The sequence below is a fragment of the Ursus arctos genome, unplaced genomic scaffold (genome assembly GCF_023065955.2).
Source record: "Ursus arctos isolate Adak ecotype North America unplaced genomic scaffold, UrsArc2.0 scaffold_29, whole genome shotgun sequence".
In the NCBI taxonomy this organism is placed as follows: domain Eukaryota; kingdom Metazoa; phylum Chordata; class Mammalia; order Carnivora; family Ursidae; genus Ursus; species Ursus arctos.
Genome location: NW_026622974.1, coordinates 36,850,010 through 36,873,610, shown reverse-complemented (window position 1 = coordinate 36,873,610; position 23,601 = coordinate 36,850,010). Strand labels below are relative to the sequence as shown.

Sequence of the window (23,601 nt, the reverse complement as noted above, 5' to 3'; positions counted from 1 at the left end):
GAGAGAGCCTCAAAAACAAGTTACCTTTATCTCCCAAGCAGGCCGAGGCCATTGCTTTGCTGTTGTTCCTCATCCAGTAATGTGCTTGTTCACTTCCTCCATATATGCTATGCATATGCATACACTCCTGGTGCCTGCCTCCTGCATTGTGAGGATATCAGTGTTAAGACAATGATTATTATTTACTTTTTTATTTTTTGCCCTGTGTCTAGTCAAGGGCTCACCTCCCATTAGAATTATAATACAAATTATCGGTGTGATGTCTGGGATAAAAATTGTTCTCAGACCATCTTTGTGATAGATGGTGCCGTCAGTGGTAACTACATTGCATTGACTTCTCCACTGGAAGAATGAAGAAACCAGGTTGGGTTGTGTTCCCCAGAACAGTGGTGTTGCTGCTGCTGCTGATGACAGTGACAACCAAGTAACGGCTAAATTGACTGAGAGCTTACGTGTCAGGCACAATTGTTAACAATGGATATGTTTTAATTCATCTGATTCTCACAGCTACCTAGTAGGTGAATATTATAACCTCATATGATCATTCATTCATTCATTTACTTACTTATATTGAAGTATAGTTGGCACACAATGTCACGTTAGTTTCAGGTGTACAATGTAGCAATTCAACTGTCCTGGAGATGATGCTATGCTCACCACGAGTATAGCTACCATCTGTCACCATACAACGCTACTACAATGTCATTGACTGTATTCCCTATGCTGTACTTTTTATCTCCACGACTTACTCATTCCATAACCGGAAGTCGGCACCTCCTACTCCCCTTCACCATTTTGCCCATGTAACCCCTTTTTATATGAACAAAAAGAAAACAAAACAAAACGGAGGCACAGAGAAGTTAAGCTGCCCAAGCTAGTAAGTTGTAGAGCTGTGATTCTACTCCCATGGGTATAAAGCAGGCAACAAGGACAAGAGAAGTGGGCTAGGTCCAGGAGGTGAGCATGGTAGTGGGGACGGTGGTGACATGGAGGACATATTGAGAGACAGACACTAGTCCCCTTCAACCATTTGTGGCCAAGTGGGAAAGTGGCCTGGCTCACTGTGGCTAAACCTTCTGACATCTTTTCAAGGGATGCAGATAATCTGCAAAGTCTCTCAATTTTAAAAGGTTGACTAAATTTTTAAAAATGTTCCATGACCCACATGAAATATTGCCATAATAGAGCTCCATGTTTCTGGCCGTAAGGTTTTCCTATCAAAACAAAGAATGTAGGTTCATGTCAAAAGTAAAACTCTAGATTTCAGGTAATTAATAAGATGGGGTGTGCCGGATTTTCTCCGTACTCTCTGGGCTCCAAAAAGTTTCTCTTTCTGTTTTCCTAAGTCACAAACATCTGTTTATGGCCATCCAGCTAATTGGGCCCCATTGAGTGTTCTAATGAGGGCAGAGTGAGCGAGCAAGTGGATTTAATGCCCGTGGAAATGCATGTTTCTAATTGTGCATCTAGTGAAGGTGGAAAGGTTAGAGTAATGAGCTGCTCTCAAGAGTTCTGGCCAAGAGAGAAAGGGCTTTGTTGTTTCACATTTCATCTTTGTTATTGTCATTGAGATATGCACTTATTTTCACTGTGGCATTGATTGCCAAGAGGCTCTGCTATTACATTTCATTATCATGCCATTTCTGAAGGAGGGGAGTCTGTTCTTGCTAAGCAATGACAGTGTGCAGGCAACCATAATCTCCCCTCTCTCCGCGGCACTCCTCAACATCTTGTATACAGCTGTGAACGGCTGTAGTAGTGCCAATTAATCTGGGGGGGGGGTTACTGAAGGAGGGGGTGCTGAACTGTACAAAAGGATAGTCCCTGAGTTTTCCAAGTGGCATTGCTAGAGAAGAAATGCCAACTGAAAGGACCAGACAGATGAGGAGGCTGTCAGTTTTATGTTTCAGCGGGGGATTGACATTTCTAAGCGGTTCCTCTCCTGCATTCTCAAGTAAGCGTGGAGGCAGCGTCCAAATCAAAGGGCTGGATTTCGAGTCTCTAATCCAAGGGATTAGAGCTCAGACTGTGTGGTTGTTTGAAGACTTTGAGAAGGCCTGCTTTAGTTGAGTCACACTCAGTTCATTTTGTGACCATCGATGGTGAAGACGAAAGGCCATTTTAGAAAGGAAGGGTTTCTGTTGCAGGGAGACGGAAATGTTTGGACTATGGGGGCACAGGATCATGGGGTGTGGTCGGGAGAGGCTTTCACTTTCAGTGTTGATGAATATCTTACATTTTCAAACTGTCACAAAAGAAATAGAATAATGCCTTTGTTTCAGAATTCAAATTTCCGACTGTTCAGAGTTTTTTTTTCTCCTTACGCCTGCTTTCAGCCACCCTCACCGGTCACACTGTGCTAACCGTGTATCTCCTTAAATTTAACACTTTGTAGATTAAGTACCTCATTGGAGATGGTTTGAGGTTAAAATATAATGTAAATCCTGATGTTTGATGGTATTTTAAAAAAACAGGGAAATGAGATAAAATTCCAAACCCCTTATCGCGGCTGACATGGCCCAGCCTAAGTTTCCGCTGAGCGAACTCCCCAGAGCTGTCTGGTGCCTTTGCTGCTCTCTTGCTCTCTTTCAGCCCTATGGATCTTCTTTTAGTTTCTTGGCACTTTTAACTTTGTTTCTGCCTCTGAGACTTGGCATAGCCTCTTCTGAAACGCTCCCCATCCTTGGATCTTTGCTCACAGGTGTCCTCCTACCTGTTCAGTCTCAACGTAAACATTGCCTCTTTCGAGGATCCTTCTCTGACCGTTTACCACTAGGCAATGCCTTCTAGTGTCTCCATCTAGGAACCATTTATGTCTTCATGACACGTATCACAAAACTTCCCTTTGTTTGGTTTCTTCCTTCCTTTCCTTTCCTTCCTTCCTCCCTCCCTCCCCCCTCCTTCCCTCCCTCCCTCCTTCCCTCCCTTCCCTCCCTCTTTCCCTCCTTCCTTCCTTCCTCCCTTCCTCCCTCCCTTCCTTCCTTCCTTCCTTCCTTCCTTCCTTCCTTCCTTCCTTCCTTCCTTCCTTTCATCTTTCCCACTAGATGAAATTCTTGTGAGCTTTTACAAGAATTACAGTTCTCTTGTTCCCCTGTATCTCTAGTACTTGGCTCATAGTAGGTCATCCATAACACTATAAAGGAGATGATTCAAAACATACGAAGTTAAAGGGTTCAGGGTTAGTTGTTTTGTTTCGAATTTCCCAATACCCATCTTCTATGCCAATCACTAAGCTAGGGGATTCCTGTCTCAGGTGATAGTTAAGAGGCGGATTTTGCTGTTGATTAGTGTTTTGATCTTGGTTTCCTATAAATAGAGACCAGGCAAAGCTTAGGTAATGCTTTACTGCAGGTGAAGTGTAGAGGGAAACAAAGCAAGGAAGGAGGGGAAGCAAGTACAATGTATATTAGCAAAGCTGGTCGCAAGAAAACACACTGTGGTGGCTTGCCCTGTGCGTTTATTTCTGAATAGACTTCTTGGAAATATTTGCCTTGAAACAGTTCTTTCAGTTCAGAAAAAGAATTTATCTGCTGGTCCATCCTGTCTTTTGTCTTTAATTGATCAAAATTTGCACCATAGGGAATTGGCTTTTCCACGTTTCTGGGTTGTATTAGCCTCTCTGATTATCTGCTGGGAAGTCAACCCAGTGGCCCACATGGCCCCACAGCACAGTGCCTCATCTGGGGCCAGGTGTGGTGGGAGGAGCCAGAACCTCTATGCATCTGATTGCCTTGGCCTTGGACTTAACCCTCCACCCCCACCAGGGAAGTACAGCAGAGACCATGCCCAAACCCATCCTTATGTTAAGAGAGTTTGAGATAACTGGTGAAATTCAGAGATTAGGTGGTCAGCTGGGACTCTCAAGTGAGTAACTGGCCAAGGACGTGGGAGGCAGGTGGAAACGGGTACATTTGAAGAAGCACATAAAGTGGGTCCAATGAAGACTCCTTTTCAGTTCCTGGGCACTTGTGATTTTAGAAGAGCCCATGGCATGAAGTCCTGTGTTGCCTCACTGAAATGAGTAAAGGTCTCACTGATGAAACCTCAGAAATGTTTCTTCACTCAGTGGCACTGAGTCCCCCCTGGGCCACTATATACACATGTGTATAATCAGAAAGGAATTTATACAAATATAAAGACAAAACTTTGTGTTTTTGACAAAGCAAACCACAGTAACCTGAAGTCCACATCATTTTAGGTCTTCCTTACCCACACACCCACTGGTGCCCTCCTTCTGACTTGGGCAGCTTCACCCTCAGTAGAATTATTTCTATTTGTGCCTAGGGAGCTGGAAACTCTCACATCAAGCCTGCTCCCCTTTCTAGCTGCCAATACTAAAGTTATATAACCCTTGCCCAAGGCTGCTTCTTGGGTATGAGACCTCTGCAGTTACACAGGGTCCCATGCTCAGAAGGGCCCATGCTTGGGTTATAATACTTTGTTGTCACAGACTTGAAAGTCTCAATAATTTTATCTTTGAACTTGTGATTTTTAAGTGAAGTCCGATAGTCAGTGAAGCCTGCCTGTCAACAGAGGAGATTAGCACAATGTGGCATGTCTACCATGCCATCTCTTTCCACCCTCCTCCCCCCCCACCCCGTCTCCCATGGTATTTGTGATGTCCTGTAAGCACCAAATGCTGATAGACCCATGATGCAAGGGAGTTCAGCATGACTCAAAGCGAGTACAAGGTAAGTATATTATGTCTATGGATGAGTAAGTGAGGACGCCGATAGCCCTAAGTTGCCATACTTACTGTGTGAACTGGAACTTTGTACACGGGAAAAGACCGTAGCATTCTAAGAAACATGAACAACCGGGGAACTCTATCACACCCTTTCTTACCACTGTTATTTTCCTGTATTACACTGCAAATGGTGACATAAGTGGAAGGAGAAGGGGCAACCCATGGTTACTTTTCTTTTCATCTTCCATACTCATCAGTAATTTGTAGGTAGAGAGTTTGGGTAGAATGTGCATGTATAAATAATTGAAATGAAAAGAGTTGAGTTAGTTTTGTGCAGGGTTTCCTCTGATCTGGTAAGAATTACATATATGTGCATACATGCACCAGAAATTGAGTAATTTTGGAAATTCTACATAGGAGTTAAATGCTCTTATATTTACATTTAAAACTGGCATTCTACAATATGAAGATTTACAGTAAAATTTATACGAGTAACTTTAAATTTTAAGTACTGTTAACAGCTTTTAGAGCAGGAGACCCCACATTTTCTTCTGCCCTGGGCCCCACAAATTATGTAGCTTGCTCTGCTCTTCCCTTATGGGCTACTCGTTGTCCATGTGCGGAAACTTGGCAAGAAGTCCTGTTTGCCATCTGATTTCCAATCCGTGGTCCCTGAGCGGGGGGTGAATGAATCACTAGGGACTCTTGGTGACAACTGAAGGCCATCAGACCCTGGCCACACGGAAGGAGTCTTCAGGAACTCCTGAGAATGCAAGTCATGGAGGCCAACCTCCAACCTCCAATCATTCCAGCAAGCCTGGAGGATGGGAGGCTTCTTAAAGAATGAATCGACTGTAGGTAATCAGGGATTCCTGTTTAGATCCGTGGCGCTTGAATGCTGACCTTGTGGAATCTTCTCTCCCATCTTTGACGATAAAATGGTAACAAAAAGAGGTTTAAACTGCAATTCACTCTTTTATCATAACTTTTTTTTTCACCCCAAATACTCATTCCAACCTATGAAGAGGCTGCACGGTGAAATACAAACTGTAGAGCAAACTCTGAGGCCTGCCTGGTTTGACCCCAGCTCTGACGTTTCTCAGCTGTGTGACTTTGAGCATGTCACTTAACTCTCTGTGCTTTGTTTTCCTCTTCTGTAAAATGGAAATAATAATTGCATTTTAGGGGTAAATTGTGTTTCAAGGCTGTTGTAGGAATTAAATGAGATTAATTGGGAATAATGTATGTACTGCTTAGTGCCTGGAACATACGCTCAGTAAATGTCAGCTGTTGTGGTGGTTGTTTGGTTATTAATATTCGGTGTCCCTGTGGACACACCCTCCTGGTTAGACGGCTGGCTCTGTGGAGGCTGCAGTAGTATCTCCGGCATTAAGTGTGGGCATGCCGTGCGTTCCAGCTGCCCCGTCAAGGTAGTGGTGGGCTAATTGCAAGTAGAACATTCCTCCTTCACGGGGAGAAGAGAGCTACCCTAGAGACAAGCCAAGCAAAGGTCACATTCTCACCTGTGCCTTGCGGAGGACCCCACTCGTGTGCCGGGAACCAAGAAGGGTTCGTGAGCTCGGGAAGGACACCACTGGCCGTTTCCCGGTTCGGAACGACGGCTCTGCGGTGCGCTAGTCGCGTGGCGATTTCCCTCGTTCTTCGCCCCAGCAGGACCCGTTCTCATCCCGCCGCTCCTCGGGCTGGCGGGGGCAGCGAGGGGCCGAGCGCCCCTGAACTGCGAGCAGGTGCCGAGAGCGCAGGCAAAGCCGGTTCGTGATCCTGGCAGCCGCGTCTCTGCAGGACGAGGCGTGTCCGACGGGCGAGCGGGGCGTGGGGACCTTTCCTCCCACTGAGGTCCAGCCCCCGCCCACAGACTCTCTCTTTCAGGTTGGTGGGCGCCCGTTTCCCAGTCCCCACGGGGGGAGGACGGGGCCGCGTTTCCCGCGCCGCAGGTGTGCGAGCCGCGGGCCGGGAGATGGAGAGCGGGCCGCCTGCACCGCCGGCGGGGGTGGGTCTCCGAGAGCCTGCTGCCCCTGAAGGACACGGCGGACCAAAGCCCGCTTTCGGTGCCTGAGAAGGTGCTTGCTGACGACCTGGGGCAGGGCAGCGCTCCCAAGGGGGGAAGGCGATCCCTCGCGCTCGAGGCGCAATCTGTGGAACCCCAGCTGTGGCCGGCAGCTGAAGCAGATGCTTGTCCCTCCGTTTTCTTTCCTTTTCCTTCATCATCATTCCACTCGATTGCCTTGATTCCTGCTACTTTTCTCCTTCCTCAACCCCCTCTTTTTTTTTTTTTAAGGAGTAACGCGTGGTTATTAAAACACAAGTCTAATCGGATCGGGTCTACCTGAATTTGGCTACAAGCTCCACTACTTCACCAGCTGGGTGCCCTTACTCTGTTTGGGCCTTAGCTTCTTCACTGTAGAATGAGGCCAATAACACGCTCTCCTTCGGGTCCAACAGCTCCAGAGTGCACCACCCACGTTGCGCTCTACAACCCTCAGGGGTCCGCGGTTGCCACACACTCTACTTCTTGGTCCAGAGTGGTCACCTTGCTGGGACCAGACAGCCATCCCCTAATCGTCTGCAATACGCCCGCAGGACGTTGCGCAGTGAGGAGCCCTGGCGTTTCAGTGTGAAAGGCGGCCCTCGGGGTCATGCAACAATCTTTGCTGTTGTGATGACGAAATCCAGAAACACAGCTCCAGCTCCAGTACCTGGAACATAGGCAGTACCTATGCTCACCAGGCACTGGCCCTGGCTCTTTGATGCCTCTTCCAGTACCCGTGGCAATCAAGAGTACCCTTGTTCTCAACGGTGGCGCTCTGTTGTCATCTAGAGATCCAACTAAGCTCGCCCTTCACCCGGGAACTTTCAGTTCCACCAGTTGCCCTTCCACAAGCTAGTTATTCCAGCTTCTGATGACTTCCTGTGCTTTGAGGAGCCCGTCCTCTCTTAGGCCATTCCAGCTTTAGAAAAGAAAACATGGCTTCTGTTGCTGCTTGTGATGCTGATTTTAAATGGTTGCGAATTTTAAGAAACCAACTTTGACCAGTCTGCCAACTTTTTCGTAAATCTCTGAAAGGTGGCCTAGCACTTACAGCTTGTACCTGCTATCCCATCACCCAGCGTGTTTTTATCAAGCGTCTTCTGTATGCCAGACACCATGCTTGGCACTAGTGCTAAGCCATGGGGCATTTGGTGAAGACCGTCTGGTGCCTCACTAGGGCTTCTTCAACAAGCAGAGGCCAAGATCTCTCCTATCTCAGGAGAGTTTCTACCAGGTCCTTTCACCCTAGGGGCTGATTCATCTCATTCTCTATACTGGGGGTGGGGAAGGTGCAGTAACCCCGTTGTGTAGTGTTGGGGAGGAGGTGTGAATTTCATTTTGGCATGCCCCTTCTGCATCAGTGTCCCATTGTCACCCCAAAGCCACCCAAGTGAGCCCAAGGGATTTTACCTAGAAGTAGCCTTTGTTTCCTGTTGTGCTCAGGGGTTGAGCGTGCAGATTAAGTTGCCTTAGCAGAGAGATTTTCCTTCTGTGGCACTAATTCCAAAACCAGACGTGGTCAGCTTTTCATCCTTGATTTAAAATTACCATAAGTACATTGTAGGTATAAAAAATACCATATTGTGCTTCAGAGTGTCTACTCTTAAGACTGCTTGGCCAAATGAGATCTGGGGAAAGATAATAAGAGTATACATAAAAGAAGCACTTAATTCTACAAACTAGTTTGCAAATGATTTCTGTCTGCCATTTTCGTTGAGCCAGTAAAAATCCCCAGAAGGTTAAAGTAGCACCCACACTGTTACTAACACAAACCCCAAATCACGGGTACTCAAATTAAACTTGTGGTGACATAGGGAGCTTTCTTGGTAGGAAAAAAGCTAACAAATAAATTTAAAACCAAAGAATTCTTCTTTTTTAAATTTGGGTTTTACTTTTATTAATGGCCATTACCACCTCTCCCACATATCACTTCCTGCTCGTAGAGAGCAGTCACATTCAACTTGTAAATGATTTTTTAATATTTCTGTATAATATGCTACAGTGTTCTCACTTGATTTTGTAGTTTTAGACGTTTCTATTACCTTCCCATTATGAAAAATGAGGGTTTTGATCTCTTTTCACATACCCTTCCCCCCAACTTCCTAACACATTCTCTCTCTCTCTCTCTCTCTCTCACACACACACACACACACACACACACACACACACACACACACACTTGCTGTCCTCCCAGTATAGTTAACTCTGATTTTGGTTAAATTAGGTTGTCAATAACTATTTTTTTTAAAGATTTTGTGTTTAAGTAATCTCTACACCCAATGTGGGGCTTGAGCTCACAACCCTGACAGAAAGAGTCACATGCTCTACGACCGAGCCAGCCAGGCGCCCTTGTCAGTAAATATTTTTATTTACATCTTTATTACATCAACACAGTTGAAAACTATGCAAGGTTTTATTATTACTTTTCCTTTCTTCCGTGTCTTTGGTTTCGTTGGAACTTGTATATGGCCTTTTTCTCCCTCTTCATTTCTTAGTTTTCCATATGCACACGACTAATTTATCCCCCAACTCCTTCAGCAGTGTAAATTTCCTCCAGGTAGATTCAAACATACCTGACAGGCTGTCTGCTTTATCTGACCAAACAATATCAGCAGTCTTCTGACCTGCCCTGTTGAGTTTCATTGATCTTTAGGCTTCTCTCCAGCCAGCTGTCACCTGGGGATCTCCTTCACCACCATCCTGTCGTCCCGGGGGATCCTCTTTACCACTTCCCCAGGTTGGGACCCCCATTACCTGGATTCCATATTTTTCTCCTTTTTTTGGCTTATTCCTTCATTTTACTTATGCACAGGCTTCAGTTTTTCCTGAGGAAAAAGTCCATGAGTGGTGAATTTAATGAGACTAGGTATGTCTTTATTCTATCATCACACGTCATTTAGGTTTTGGCTGGGTATAAAATTTCAGGTTTGAAGTGGGTATTTTTTCTCTCTCTCTCTTAATTTAAAATTTTTTTGCCAATGTTGATTAGTTTTCAGCATTTATTGAGAATCCAAAGCCATTTTTATATTTGATTCTTTGTATGAAAACTGCTCCTCCTCTTTAACCCCAATTAGAGAGCTTTTAGGATGTATTCTTTTTTTCTTTAAAAAAAAAAATCTCAAAAAAATTTAAAAAATCAGTTATTTTGAAAATTCACAGTGATGTGTATTACGGGCTGGATTTCCAGGAAGCAGACTCTGAGATGGAGATTAGTATGGGGGAAGGTTTATTTGGGAGTGCTCTTGAGACCAACACCTATGGAGGGAAGGAAAGGAAGTCTGAGGGGGGAGGGAGAAGTTGAATTGTGATGTGATCTCAGAGAAGCCTCAGTGGTGGGTCTGTAGTGGCTTTTACAAATGGGATGGCCCTTTAGCGTTGTCCTGGGTGGGGCAAGGGGTGGTGCTTTACATCCCTGTGTTAATTGGATATGGGTCACCCCAGAAGGAGACAGGACCTTAGAGAAGGCAGTTTTCTTCTGCTGAGGCTCTCCCCAGCTGAAGGCACTCCCTGCAACAAGACGAATAAGTCCTTCCCTCCTGAAGGGAGAACTGAGGGATGCATCACAGGACTGTCACACTGTGCCTTGTGGCATGGGTCTGATTTCATCCATAGTTATAAGCACACCGAGAATCCTTTCTATTGGAACTTCGTTCATTGGTCCATACTATTTTCTTAAACTACTTCTTTGATTTGCTTTTTTTCATTTTCTTTGTTTTCTCTGGAACGGTTCTTATTTTCTCTTGAATTGTTATTATTCGGGTGTGGGATTACTTCTAATTTCTTATCTTTCTGACCCCATTCTCTTCTCTTTGTCCTTTGGGCTCTTTCTTTAATTTTTGTCAACTTTATTTTTCAACCCTTTCCTGACTTTTTTTTCTTTTACATATACTATCTTCTTTCTAATTTCTTTGAGCTTTTTTATATTCTTTGATTTTGAACATTATACCACTCTTGTTTAGTGGATGCAGTATCTTTTTTTTCTAAGAATATGAGCAATACATTTTATGAAATTCTTTGCATTGTTTTTACCTCTATGTGATTTTTAAATGTTGATTTGTTTGGACCTCCTGTTTTTCACATTAAATGCATTTCTTAAAGTTTGGCAAATCATCTCTTTGCTCATGTGTAGGGTATCATGCTACAGAGCTAATTGCAGCCTCTGAACATGTTGCTGAAGCCAACTGTGGACTGACATCAAGGTGATCTCTTTGGGTTGTTTCACTGGGGCAGCTCCAATGTCAATAGCTTTGGATATTTTTTTTTTCTTAAGGTGTTCAGATTCCCTAGGGAAGGACATTATAATATCTTATTGGAGGAGGAGTCTGGATTTCTGGAAGGCAAATGTGAGAAGAAAGCTGGAGTGTAGAGCCTCCTAATAATACTTCTACATAAACACCTGACATCGGTGTCTCCCCATCTTTACCTGGGACTGGCATCCTTCAGCTCAGAGAGCCTCTGCTTTATCTTCTCTGGAGGATAAACATTTATTTTCTTCCATGGGAAGGAGCAGCAGTCACCTGGCTCTTGGTTTCAGAGTAGGTATTTGGAAATCTCATGAGGACTGTCAATCAGTACTCCCTTTGTTAGCTCTACCTTCACCCTTATTTCCAGAAGTTCTGGATGCTGCCAATTCTTCATCCTCTTGGAGGTTCTATGGCATAAATATGGTTTCTTCTTGGCTCCCCCTGCTGCTGATTTAGCAGTTAACTTTATGGGGTCTGCTAAGTTTGTTGCACTCATTTGTTTTCTTTCTAACATCCAAAATTGTGTTGCTTCCATCTTCTTCCCTATTCTCTTGTTCCTGTGGGTTTATGACTTAAGAAAAATCCTTTGCTCTCAGTATAATAGAGTTTTGGAGGAAACAGAGATAATGCAACGAGCTGCCATCCTTAACTAGAAGTAAATACACAAAATCATTACATTTCTCTGAAATTCCCTTAAGATAATTTCAATGAAACCAGATTGATTCCAGTATCCATTAAAATCTTCAAGCTATAATTTCCTTCTATTTAATTTTATAATTAAAAATTTAATGTTCTCAAATTTGTAAGTTTTCTCTGTAAACATGGGAATTAATGTAGGAAATATAATACATTGGTGAAATTATAGATTGAAAGTTAGTGAGAATACAACAAAAGAAACTGCATCTTGTGCCTGTTAACATTTTTGTGGTAAAAACAGTAAAAGCTTGGATCTCTATCTTGCCCCTGTTACTTAATAGCAGAATAAAACTTAATCCCTTTGAAACTGTTGTAAAATAGACATAATAAACCAATACTGCATTTAGCTGAAGGCAAGATTGAGTAGGAGATGGATGTAGGAGAGCCACCAATGTCTGCATGAGGCTGGTGTAGAGCAGAAGTTGGTTCTCTTCCCTGGCACCAGAGGGAGGGGGGAAGAATAATGGGACTTCTCAGGGGAGGTGGAAAAGGATGCAGCTAGGAGATGCTCCCCATCCCTGGGGGCCCTCAACTAATCTTTGGGGTCCATACTTACTCCTGTGGAATTTACAGGCTTTCTGCTATAATAAAGAATTCAGGAAAAGGAGGCCCTGGAAAAAAGAGGGCTAGCTGGTGATGAACAGAAAAAAAGAGAAGGAAAAAAAAAAAAAAGAAGGGAACAAGGATAAAACAAAGGACATGTTGATAGACATTGTATTTTTCTTAAAGATTTATTTATTTATTTGAGAGAGAGAAAAAGAGCACGTGGAGCGGGAGGGAGAAAGAATTTCAAGCAGACTCCCCAGTGAGTGTGGAGCCTGACACAAGGCTCTATTTCATGACCCTGAGATCATGACCTGAGCTAAAATCAAGAGTCGGATGCTTCACCAACTTAGCCACCCAGGAGGCCCTTGATAAACATAGTATTGACGGGAGTGGCAGTGGTGGGACATCTGGTCACCCCAGGCATAATATCCAGAGTAAAAACATGCGGTTTCTAAATTAACCTTACCCAGCAAGGAGAAAACATGTTCAACTTCAGTTCAGAGGTGTTTATTCAGTTAAGGGATTATATGATTTTCTTTTTCTCTTTGGACTTCCTTCTTCTCCATGCCCAGTGTGGAGCCCCACACAGGGCTTGAACTCACAACACTGAGATCAAGACCTGAGCCAAGATCCAGTCAGACGCTTAACTGATTTAACCACCCAGGCACCCCTAGACCTCCTTCTTCTATTGCCTGACTCTGGCAGCTCAGTACCCCTCAGTGGAAGGACAGTAAAATGAGTAAAAGAAGATGAAATTTGAACCAGCCCTTTCAGAAACTGGCTAGTAACTGGCAGAAGTTTGATAAAGGAGAAAGCAAATAAACTTGCTTGGTTATCAGTGGAATTAAGTTATGCCTGCTATACCTGGTCTCTGTTATTGGGGATAATTGTGAGTTGGCTGCATGTCAATTTAGAGGAATGATATGTAACTTAAATAAATGATCTACATCTGGAAGTTTCTGTTTCTCTGAAAAAATCTAAGGCTGAGTTAAATAGTTGGATGACTTTCAAAATTTTGAATCTGTCAGATTTTAGTGGTCATTAGTAGAGGAGCAGGCCAAAGAAAGGTAATTAGTCACCTAGGGAAAGAGACTATTAAAAATAATTCTTAAGTGCAACTCCGTTATGTGCAACTCTGCCCAGGTAGGAGGGGGTTTGGGTCAAGCAAGCACTGTTCTATAAGGAAGGTTGCAGTGTATCCAGAATTCTAATTACAGCCCTCAGCTGGATCCACCCTGTTTAAGTACCTCTGTAGAAGTCACTGGAGGGGTTTCTTTACTTGGAAATTTATGAATATAACAAAGGGGTTTGAAAAGGGTTGGACACTTACTGCTGGGCAAGCTTTGCAGCTTGCAAAAACAGTCAAAGACTCACTTACGAGAACATTTACTTAACAAACCACTACTGATGTACAGCGGTGTATCTGGTATTGTTTCCAATTCCCCGTCCCTGGGCCATCAGCGCAACCCTTTGTCAGGTGTGATTAAGGGAATGGTACATGCCTGGGTTTTGTTCGAACCACCCTCTCCTTTCATCATCTTGTTCTGCATCATTTCTGGTCTTCAGGGTCCAGGATGCTCTGTATCCCATTTGAACAGTCCTTCCTCGTAATGAGATGAATATCCGAATTGTGGCAATTCTCACTGTCACTGCGGCAGTTCCTTAGAGTGCATACTTCTCAAGTGTCATCACCAGCTGTATTTCTACAATGGCTGCAACTGCTGTTTCTAATTTGCTCACATAGGGCGGATCGCTCTAGGGCTGGGATAGAAAAGAGGACCCCTCTCCTTCACCACATTGCTCTCATCCCTCCCCACATCCTGACTGTCTCTGGGCTTTGTCCCTGTGCTCTGCACATGCTCAGGAATGATACAAGTTTTGTAGACAGCTTCAGCTCTTAAAAAATTATACACACACACACACACACACACACACACACACACAATCTTTTTGCTGAAATTTCTATAATCTGGAAATTTCTCTCCCACTTTGTAGAAGTCATTGACTGAAGTGTATCTCTTAGGCTATACTTTAAATATCTTTCTAATTATGGAACTGCAGGAGTGGTTACTAAACTGTTCAAGGTCTGTTCTGTGTGGCCGTAGACCAGATAATAGGTTCGTAGTTAGAATAGTATATATAGTAGTAGTATATAATATAATTAAACTTTTTATTGTGAAATGTCATACATAAAAGAGTTTGCATGAGATGCATATACAATCTGAAGAGTAATAACATAAATACTCATTTATCCACCACTTAGCTCAAGAAATACAATATTGTCAGTCCATTTAAAGCCTTCTGGGTGCCTCTCTGATCCCATCTTCTTCCCTTTCATCAATGGTAATTCAGCCTGAATTTTAAGTGAATCATTTCCTTGCTTTTCTTTGTAGTTTCAACACATATGGATATACCTAAAAAACATATTGTTTTTGCATTTTAAATAAATGGGATTCTACTATATACTGTAAACATTCTTCTGTGAGTCTTTTTTTTCACTCAGAATTACATTGGTATCATTCATATTAAAGCATATAGCCACAGTTTGTTCATTTTTATTGCTGCACAATATTTTATTTTATGAATATACTATTATTTACTCTACAATTGATAGACGTTTGTGGGTTCCTTTTTTGTTTTGGGGCTCTGACAGCCATTGATGCTCTGAATATATTCTTATGTGTCTCATGGTAAAACCTATGAGGAGAATTCCTGGCTTATATGGTATAGATGCATGTTGAGCTTTTCTAAATAATCCCAATTTTTTTCAAAGTGTTTGTAACAATTTACCCTCTACCAGCCGTTTGTTAGAGTCTTCATTGCTACATATTTTTGTCAATACTTAGTATGGTCAGAGTTCTTAATTTTTGCTAATCCAGTGAGTGTAAAATAATATCTCATTGTGTTTTTAATTTGCATTTCTTAATTACGTGATGAGGTGAAAGTCATTTCAGATGTTTGTTGGACATCTCGATTTTCTTTTTGGAAGTCCCTTTTCAAGTCCTTCACTCATTTTTCTTTTGGTTGAACTGTCCCTTCGTTAATGATTTGTAGAAATTCTTTATGTATTCTGGGTACAGGTTCTTAGTTGTTAATAGAAGTCGAAAATACCTTTTCTACTCTGTGACTTTTTAACTTCACTTAGAATATCTTATGATGAACTACTTTCTTGATTATAACATTATCAAATTTATCAATTTTCTCTTTATAAAGTTGGTGCTTTTTGTATTTCAAGAAGTTCTATCATCCCATGAAGTTATGAAAACATCTTTCTAAAATCTTTTTTTATCTAAAATTATCTTATAAATTATTATATATTATCTTCTTGAACCTTTATGGTTTGCATTTCATAGATAGGTCTTTAATTCTTTTGAAAGTAGCTGTTGGTATGGTGTGAGTTACAGGATCCTAATTTCAAATTTTCTATATGAGTAGCTGTTTTTCCAGCATAATTTATTAAAAAGTAAGATCTTTCCCCAATTGACCAGCAGTGCTTCAGTTTTCCCTCAGAAACCAAGTGTCCATATATTCATGGTTTTCTTCCCGGGCTCTCATTTGTGTTCCATTGCTTGCTTGTTTTTCCCTGGGATAATTGTATGCTGTCATCTTTACCGTAACTTTATGAGTCTTTATATCTACTAAAGCAATTCTTCCCCCTTCCTTTTCTTTCCTAAGAGTGACTTGACTTTTTGCACATCTGTGTAAGTTTTAGAATCAGCTTGTTGAGTTACACACACACACACACACACACACACACACACACACCTTATTGTAATTTTGATAGAGATTGCATTGGATCCATAAGTCAATATGAAGAGAATGGATAGTTTTATGAAGTTGAGACTTCCAGTGGAAGAAGATGAATATGATACCCTCCCTTGAGGCTACCATGCTGCAGGAAAGTCAAGTACATGGGTCAAGTACATGGGGAAGCCACATACATGTAGGTTCTCCCATCAGCAGTTCTTTTTTTTTTCCTTAAGATTTTATTTATTTATTTGACAGAGAAAGAGCGAGAGGACAAGCAGGGGGAGCATCAGGCAGAGGGAGAAGCAGGCTCCCCACTGATCAGGGAGCCCAACTCGGGGCTGGATCCCAGGACTCTGGGATCATGACCTGGTCCGAAGGCAGATGCTTAATGGACGGAGCCGCCCAGGTGCCCCTCCCATCATCAGTTGTAACTTCAAATCCTCTCAGCTCAGGAGCCAGGCATTGAGTGAGCAAATCCTCAGATGATTCCAGTTTTCAACTATAGAGTCACTCCCAGACTTCAAGTCTTCCTAGCTAAGGGTCTAGACACCATGAAGCAGAGACCTTTCTTTTCTTTTTATGAATTCTTGACCCATGGAAAATGGGCAAAATAAAATGATTGTTGTTTGAAACCCCCAATTTTGGTGATTTGTTATGTAACAATAATAAACGGTAAGAGAGAAATCTTTAATGTCTCTCAATAATGTTGCATAGTTTTTCAGTAAAGTCTTGTATATGTTTGTTAGATTGACTCCTAAGTACTTGATACTATTAGATGTTATAACTAACACTATTTACATACCAATTATGGGATACATTGTTTATATCATTTTCTTTTAAAGATTTTATTTAGTTATTAGAGAAAGCACAAGCGGCAGCTGGGAGGAGGGACAGAGGGAGAGGCAGAGGGAGAAGCAGACTCCCCACTGAGCAGGGAGCCCCGAATCCCAGGACCCTGGGATCATGATCTGAGCCAAAGGCAGACACTTAACTGACTGAGCCACCCAGGCTCCCCTGAAATGTGTTTTTAATTTTTACTTTATGGCCTAACGCTTGTTTAATTTTTATAAATTGGCCAAAAGTTGTTCATAAGACTTTCTTTTACATTAGCTTTTTAATCTATGGTGCGAACAAGGCATTGGAATCTTTGTGGTTCTTAATACTGTTTATTTGTACCTTTTCTGTTTTGTTCTTGGTAAATCTTGCAAAAGATGTATCAATTTTAGACTTAACAAAAAAACCCAACTTTTCTGTTATTTCTTCTGTCAACTTTCTCTAATGTGTCATTGTTTTGTATTTCATTAATTTCTGCTCTTAAATTTATTCCCTTTCTTCTATTTTCTTTGGCTTTATTATGTTTTTTCTTTTTCTAGCATTTTAAATTGATTGCCTGCGTTAGTTATTTTCAACCTTCTTTCTTTAGTGATACCAACAAGTAAGGCTTTAAATTTCTTTCCAAGTATTATTTGTAGATGCCTTTGACAAGCTTGATACAAAGTATTTTTCATGATCGTTCATGATTGTTGAGATCACTCCTTGTTTAATTTTTGTAAGTTTTTTCTGTGTGCTTCAAGTAAATGTGTATTTTTCCGGTTGCTGGGTGCCATGCTCTATGTATGTCTCTTGGTTCGAGGACAGTGTTTGCGTGCCTTATTGTATGTTACAGTATGCTTCTAATTGTATGCTTCTAACAGTATGCTTTGACTGTGAACTCCTTTTGAGCTGCACCTTTATGTGGCCTATTGTTAAAGTGCATTTCTCCGGAACGGACTTTCCTTTGCCTCTGTTGAGCACATGAGGGCACTATCACCCGAGCCTGTTTTAAACTGTAGTCTTGGTTTAAGGTATTTTTGTTTTTTGACCACATAGGTGGCATAAAATCAGCCCCTACATCAGTCCTCAGTGAGTGTGGCTTGAGGTTAGGAATTCCCAGTGGAGAGGCAGAGGGAGGCATATGCTGGTTTCGTCTCCCTCCCTGGGGTGGGGTTTCTCCCACTTCCCCCACTGATAAAACTGCTCCCCAGAGATCCTGGCTTTTAAGCTGGTGTCTGTGACCTGAAGTCTTTTGAGACTACTACGCTCTTTTGAGAGTACTAACAATTGGCATATATCTCCCAGCAAATGCTGGTTCTCGTATTTACTTACCCCTGAGGATTGGTGCTTTCTCATTGTTTCTGACAGATATCTGGGGAATGCTCTTACTCTCTGGCCAACTTAGACACGCATTAAAATCATGATTATATATTTTAACTAGTATTTTTATTTGTGCAATACTTGGAGAGGTTTCCACATTGCTAGAAAGATAAGTCTATAATGTAATTTAGAAACAAAAAAAAAAGGGAGCAATCCAGCATCAAACTATGATTTCAGGTGAAAATGGCTCTGGATTTAATTTCCCACTTGGACTGTTCCAGAGTATGGGAGGAAATAGTGTAGTTAAAGGATAAATGGCTAAAGAACCAGAGAGCATGGAAGAGTTCACATTATAAGTTCTTTCCTATCTGCCAAACCAGTACAAACGTTTCAACTTCCTCTCTATGTTTCCATATCTATAAAGAAATGAAGAGTGCTACCAGATTTGTGCAGCTTTCATAAGGAAACATATACAAAAATGCTAGATGTGGGACTCTGCGTCGCGTAAGCACTCAGGCAATGTGGGGTGCAACTAACTCTGAGCCTCCTGCAAGGATTCTGATAGATGCTTCGCAGAGTTTTCCTAGAGATAAAATCAATGCCAGTATGTATGTTAACCCTTCAAAATGAAACCTTGGACTAAATTGAATAGAATGGCAAAAGGCAATTCCAGAGGCAAAGAATCATTTTGAAGAAAAAAGGGCAATTCTGATGGGCGCTCTTTAAACACAGGTCTCAAGGAATTCCCATAAATTTCCGAGGAACATGATAGATTTAGCCACCATCCTGATACTTTGATTCTCAACAGGGCTGCTCATTTGCTGCCATGGTAAATGTGGGACAATTCCTTGGACCTTAGAATCAAGGATAAAATGTCCCAACTTACTGCCTGAATTCTTGTTTGATTGTTCTTATGTAAATTTTTTTTTTTTTTTTTTTTTTTTTTTAACAGACCGGGTTTTAATCACTGGAAGGCAGGAGAACAACTTTGGGTCATTTGGGTACGCAGACTGGGAATTCCAAGATGCCTTAGTATCAGGCGAAACATAAGGGCTTCAACTTGGCTCTCTCAGGGTGAGTGCAGATTATCCTTGACATTTACTGGATGGGGACATTTTTGCCACAGGAATGAAGTGTTTTCCAGTTTATTTTAAACTGAGAACTCTCAATTCACTGTGATCGTGGGTTTGGCAGAGTTAGTTGCCTTTAAAAACTCCTCCATCTTGAATGAAACTTAAAATGACTCTGAGCCCGGACGAAGAAGGAAAACTTGATGAAGTAACCCCTGGGCACCGCTGCCCTATGAGTCACAGCTGAGGAAAAGCATCAAGGCCTTCTGTCACTGTGCGTCTCAAAGACCTCGGGTGATGGGGGGAATGGACTCCCAGCGGTCATCTGGTCACACCCACGGCTTACTCCGTGGCTCGTGGACTGCTCCTTATATTACTTAACTAAGGCCACAGAAAACCACCTCAGCACCATAGCACACGTGTATGTTGGAAAGGGCCATGAAACCAGAGTGAAGCTAAACCTAGGTATTTTTACTAATGCTTGGAAGCTTTTGAGGCAACGAGGGAAAGTAGTGTAGCTCAAATGAATTGCTAGGGGAAAGGCAAAGTTCATGAAAGAAACATATTATGGTTCCGCCTGTATTTCTTTTTGCCTCTGGACATGTAAGCGTGAGTTAATAAGCTTATACTGTGCACTGTACAGTATGAGGCTCTTATCAAAGGCTTGTTATCTCAAGTGCTTACATTATTGGACTGAGTTATAAGTATGCTCATTTCCTGATGACAAATTTGGACCCAGAGAGTATTTCCAGTTACATCTATTGTTTCATTACTAATATAATAACAATAATTACTTCTGTGATTTATTTCACTAGAACACTGGCAATAAAAAGACACTAATTCTTAGATTATTATGTTACCCTTCCCTATCAAGAACCCTTTCATAACACAGATTAAGAGCATCAAAAAACAGGCCTCATATCGAGCATTTTGGTCCTCTGAAATGAGGTAATTTACTAGAACATAACAGACACTCGATAAAGTTCATCTCCCCGTGGAATTGAGCTTGATTCTGGTCTTCACATCAAGCATTAACTATTTGGTTAATTGATCGAAATTAGATGTAATATATGTATAAGCCAGAGAAAGATTGGTTTTCTTTTTAAAACATAGTTTACCCCCCTGGACAAGGGTTTCTATCCTGAGGCCATGAATCCCCTGAAATGTGCAAAATTGTGTGTGTGTGTGCACGTGTGTGCGTGTATGTGTGTATGTGTATGTATGTGTGTATGTGTGTGTGTGTGTATGTGTATGTGTGTGTATGTGTGTATGTGTGTGTATGTATGTGTATGTGTATGTGTGTGTGTGCGTGTGTGTGGTGTATGTGTGTGTGTATGTATGTGTGTGTGTGTGTGTGTGTGTGTGTGTGTGTGCGTGTGTGGTGAAAGAGAGAAGGAGAGGTATTGTTTGTTGATGTCTTTTTTTTTTTTTTCTGGGGCAAGGTGTATAGTTTTCGTCGATTCTCAAGAACGTCCGTGACTAAGGATCCCTGCCCAAAGGTGAGGATGCATTTTCAGGTGAGCGATTTGGTTATAAGCCTTTTTCTTCAGATAGAAACTGATTGTGTTGTATTTCTGACATAATCTTTTCTTATAACATTTATCATCAGAAATCTTCATGTTTGAGAAATTAAAATGGAACATTCTGTTAGCGTTTAAGAAAGAAGTGTTCAAAGATAGCTTTTGGGAGTTCCCCAGAATTTTACAATATTCTGCAACTATGGTCTGTTTTCCTGAGACATTAATAGCCAAGATATATGGCCCTATTTGACCTGACATCTTAAGGCTTATAATTTAGCTGTTTGATTTTTACTTTGTCATTTGCTATGGGTGCATATTCATAGCTCTTCGACGGCGTCTATAGTTATGAAATTCAATTATGAGGTGATTGGAACTTTAGAAGAGTCATCAAATAAGTTCCCCCTTCCATCCCCTCTTTCCTTCCTTCCTTTTGTTTCATTCTTTGTACTTTTCTCAGTACTCTAAAACCTGAATGAAAGCTGTGCAATATTACAAATAATAGTAACAAAACAATAAAGCTTGAGTACCTAAGAGCTTTCTCTTTTTTATCGCTCATGATTTATTTGAGAAATAGAAAAAAAAAAAGGCTCCTACCTCATTAAGCAGGGGAAAAAAGCTATCCTCATTAAACTAACATCTGATCTACTGTAGTTTTAACTTTCATTTCAAAGCACTAATAACTTGTCGTTTGTAGAAATACTTTGAATAGCGCCGTCCCTGATTGACTGCAGAGCTATAATTCAATCACCAGCCTCTCCTGACATCGCGATCCCCAGGGGCGCGGCTTGAGGCTTTAGGAATGGCAGCTAAGTCCCAGGCCTGAGTTACAGCTCCGTTATTCAATCTGGAGCCACGCTTTGTTATTTATAGTACATAGAAAAAGAGTGCGGACTTTTCGAAAGAGGAAAACAATAAATCAAACTAACAAGATGACTGGCTCTAATATTAAAATGTAAAACTCTATGATGTAGAGGGAGGAAGATTAATGAGCATATGACGCAGGGTTGTTAAAGGTGTGATGGGCAGGAGAGGGAATGGATTGTGGGGAAATTAAATGAAGTATTTCACTGGAAGGCAATCAAGTTCAGTGGAAGTTGTTAAATGACCAGCTAATAGAGGTGGTCTTATTACCGTAGTGACATAACCCAAACCCATGGTCCTTTCTGTAACTCCCTTTCCCCGGAAATCCCCGAGGCTTGCCGTCATGACCAACAGTCGTAAAGGCATTGCAACCGCTCTCACACGGTGGAGGGTAGAGCACTGCTCCTGCTGGTTCCCTGCACCTGCTCTCCTAGGAGGGTTAGTCCTGACACGTGGGAAGGCCTGAAACAAAGGAATAATGAAGGGATGGTTTTCAGGAATAATGAAGGGATGGTTTTCAGGAATGATCAGGAGGTCCTACACTGACCAAGGTCATTTGCCCAAGGTCATCCAAAGATACTAATACAGGTTTGGAGAATGAGAAGAAAATCATGTTTTCTGATGGTTTGGCTTGAGATCGCATAGCAATTAAGATCGTTAGGACTTAATATCGGAGGATCTCAGATTATTGGCTCCCGTTTGGGTGTACCAGAATCAGTTGCTAAAACCAATTTCTCAGCATGCACCCTTTAACCTTTGCTGTGGTTGTTTTTGCAATCCATTTACCTGATCCCTCTTTCCCTCTCCTTCATCATCCCTTCAATACTTGAAGCCTCATTTCCTGTCTCACAGTTAATAAAAGAAAAATGTCACCCCCACAACCCTTACCCAGGCCACCCTCCCTTTCCCTCAGATTTATAGGTCTTTGTCTCAGAGTTAGTTTTTTCACCTTTGTTTAAGTTTGTCGGCCTGTCAAAACCAGCAAGTCCAAACATTCAGAACTCTGCAATTTGGCGCTCAGTAGACCGACGGCTGTATCTTTTGTTGAAGTTTAGATTCCTGAGGCATTATCAGTGGAACCATGCTGCAATATGGGGGACGAATCTGGTGTTAAAAAGAGCAACCCAGGGGCGCCTGGGTGGCGCAGTCGTTAAGCGTCTGCCTTTGGCTCAGGGCGTGATCCCAGAGTTCTGGGATCGAGCCCCACATCAGGCTCCTCCGCTGGGAGCCTGCTTCTTCTTCTCCCACTCCCCCTGCTTGTGTTCCCTCTCTCGCTGGCTGTCTGTCTCTCTGTCAAATAAATAAATAAAATATTAAAAAAAAAAAAAAGCAACCCAGCCCCCCCCAAAACAACCACAAACCTCAACTAGATAGGACTGATAAGTGTTTTCAGGGCATACGAATCTCCCTGGAGGTCTGGGAGGACCACACTCTTTCCCCTTTGGCTGCAAGCTTGCACCCTGCACGCTTGCTCGCCCTTCAGTCACTTGCGTGACACAAACCTGCCGCTCTGATCAATTTCACTCCGGAAACTACTGAAGGAAAATTTCAGGGACTGTTTTACACAGTTGTTTACAGAGAAACAAACATTTTAAAATCTGTGTACTTCAAGGTTCTCACCACAGAGCAATTAACCCTTCAAAAAGAATTTTTAAAAACTCTGTATATAGGTCTCGGTGTGCTAGTGGGAATCAGTTAAATGAGAACTAATAAGATACAATACATTATAAAAACACTTATGTTGTTACTCAGAGTGTTTTAAATTGCTTACTTCCCTAGAAGGGAGCGATGACTTGGGATGGTAGAATTGAAAGGGACCTTAGTTAAGTATCTGTACTATTACTTTGCTGGGACGACCATAGCAAACTACCACAGATTAGGCAGCTTAAACAACATAAATTTATTTCCTCACAGTTCTAGAGCCTAGAAATCTTAAGATCAGGTGTTGGCTGAGTTAGTTTTTTTATAAGGCCTTTCTCCTTGGCTTGTAGATGGCGCCTTCCTATGTCTCATCTAGTCTTTTCTCTCTGTGTCTGGGTGCTAA

At 42.0% G+C, this 23,601-nt stretch overlaps 1 long non-coding RNA gene across 1 annotated transcript in view; it reads left to right on the top strand.

Annotated features, from left to right (window-relative positions):
* The window catches only part of LOC125282825 (uncharacterized), a 231,652-nt gene extending 209,228 nt beyond the window's left edge, over nt 1-22,424 (top strand). Inside the window, exons 5-6 of the long non-coding RNA XR_007190143.2 lie at nt 19,059-19,180; nt 20,619-22,424. This is a non-coding gene — a long non-coding RNA (uncharacterized LOC125282825). The remainder of the gene's footprint in view (nt 1-19,058; nt 19,181-20,618) is intronic.
* The last annotated feature ends 1,177 nt before the right edge of the window (nt 22,425-23,601 follow it).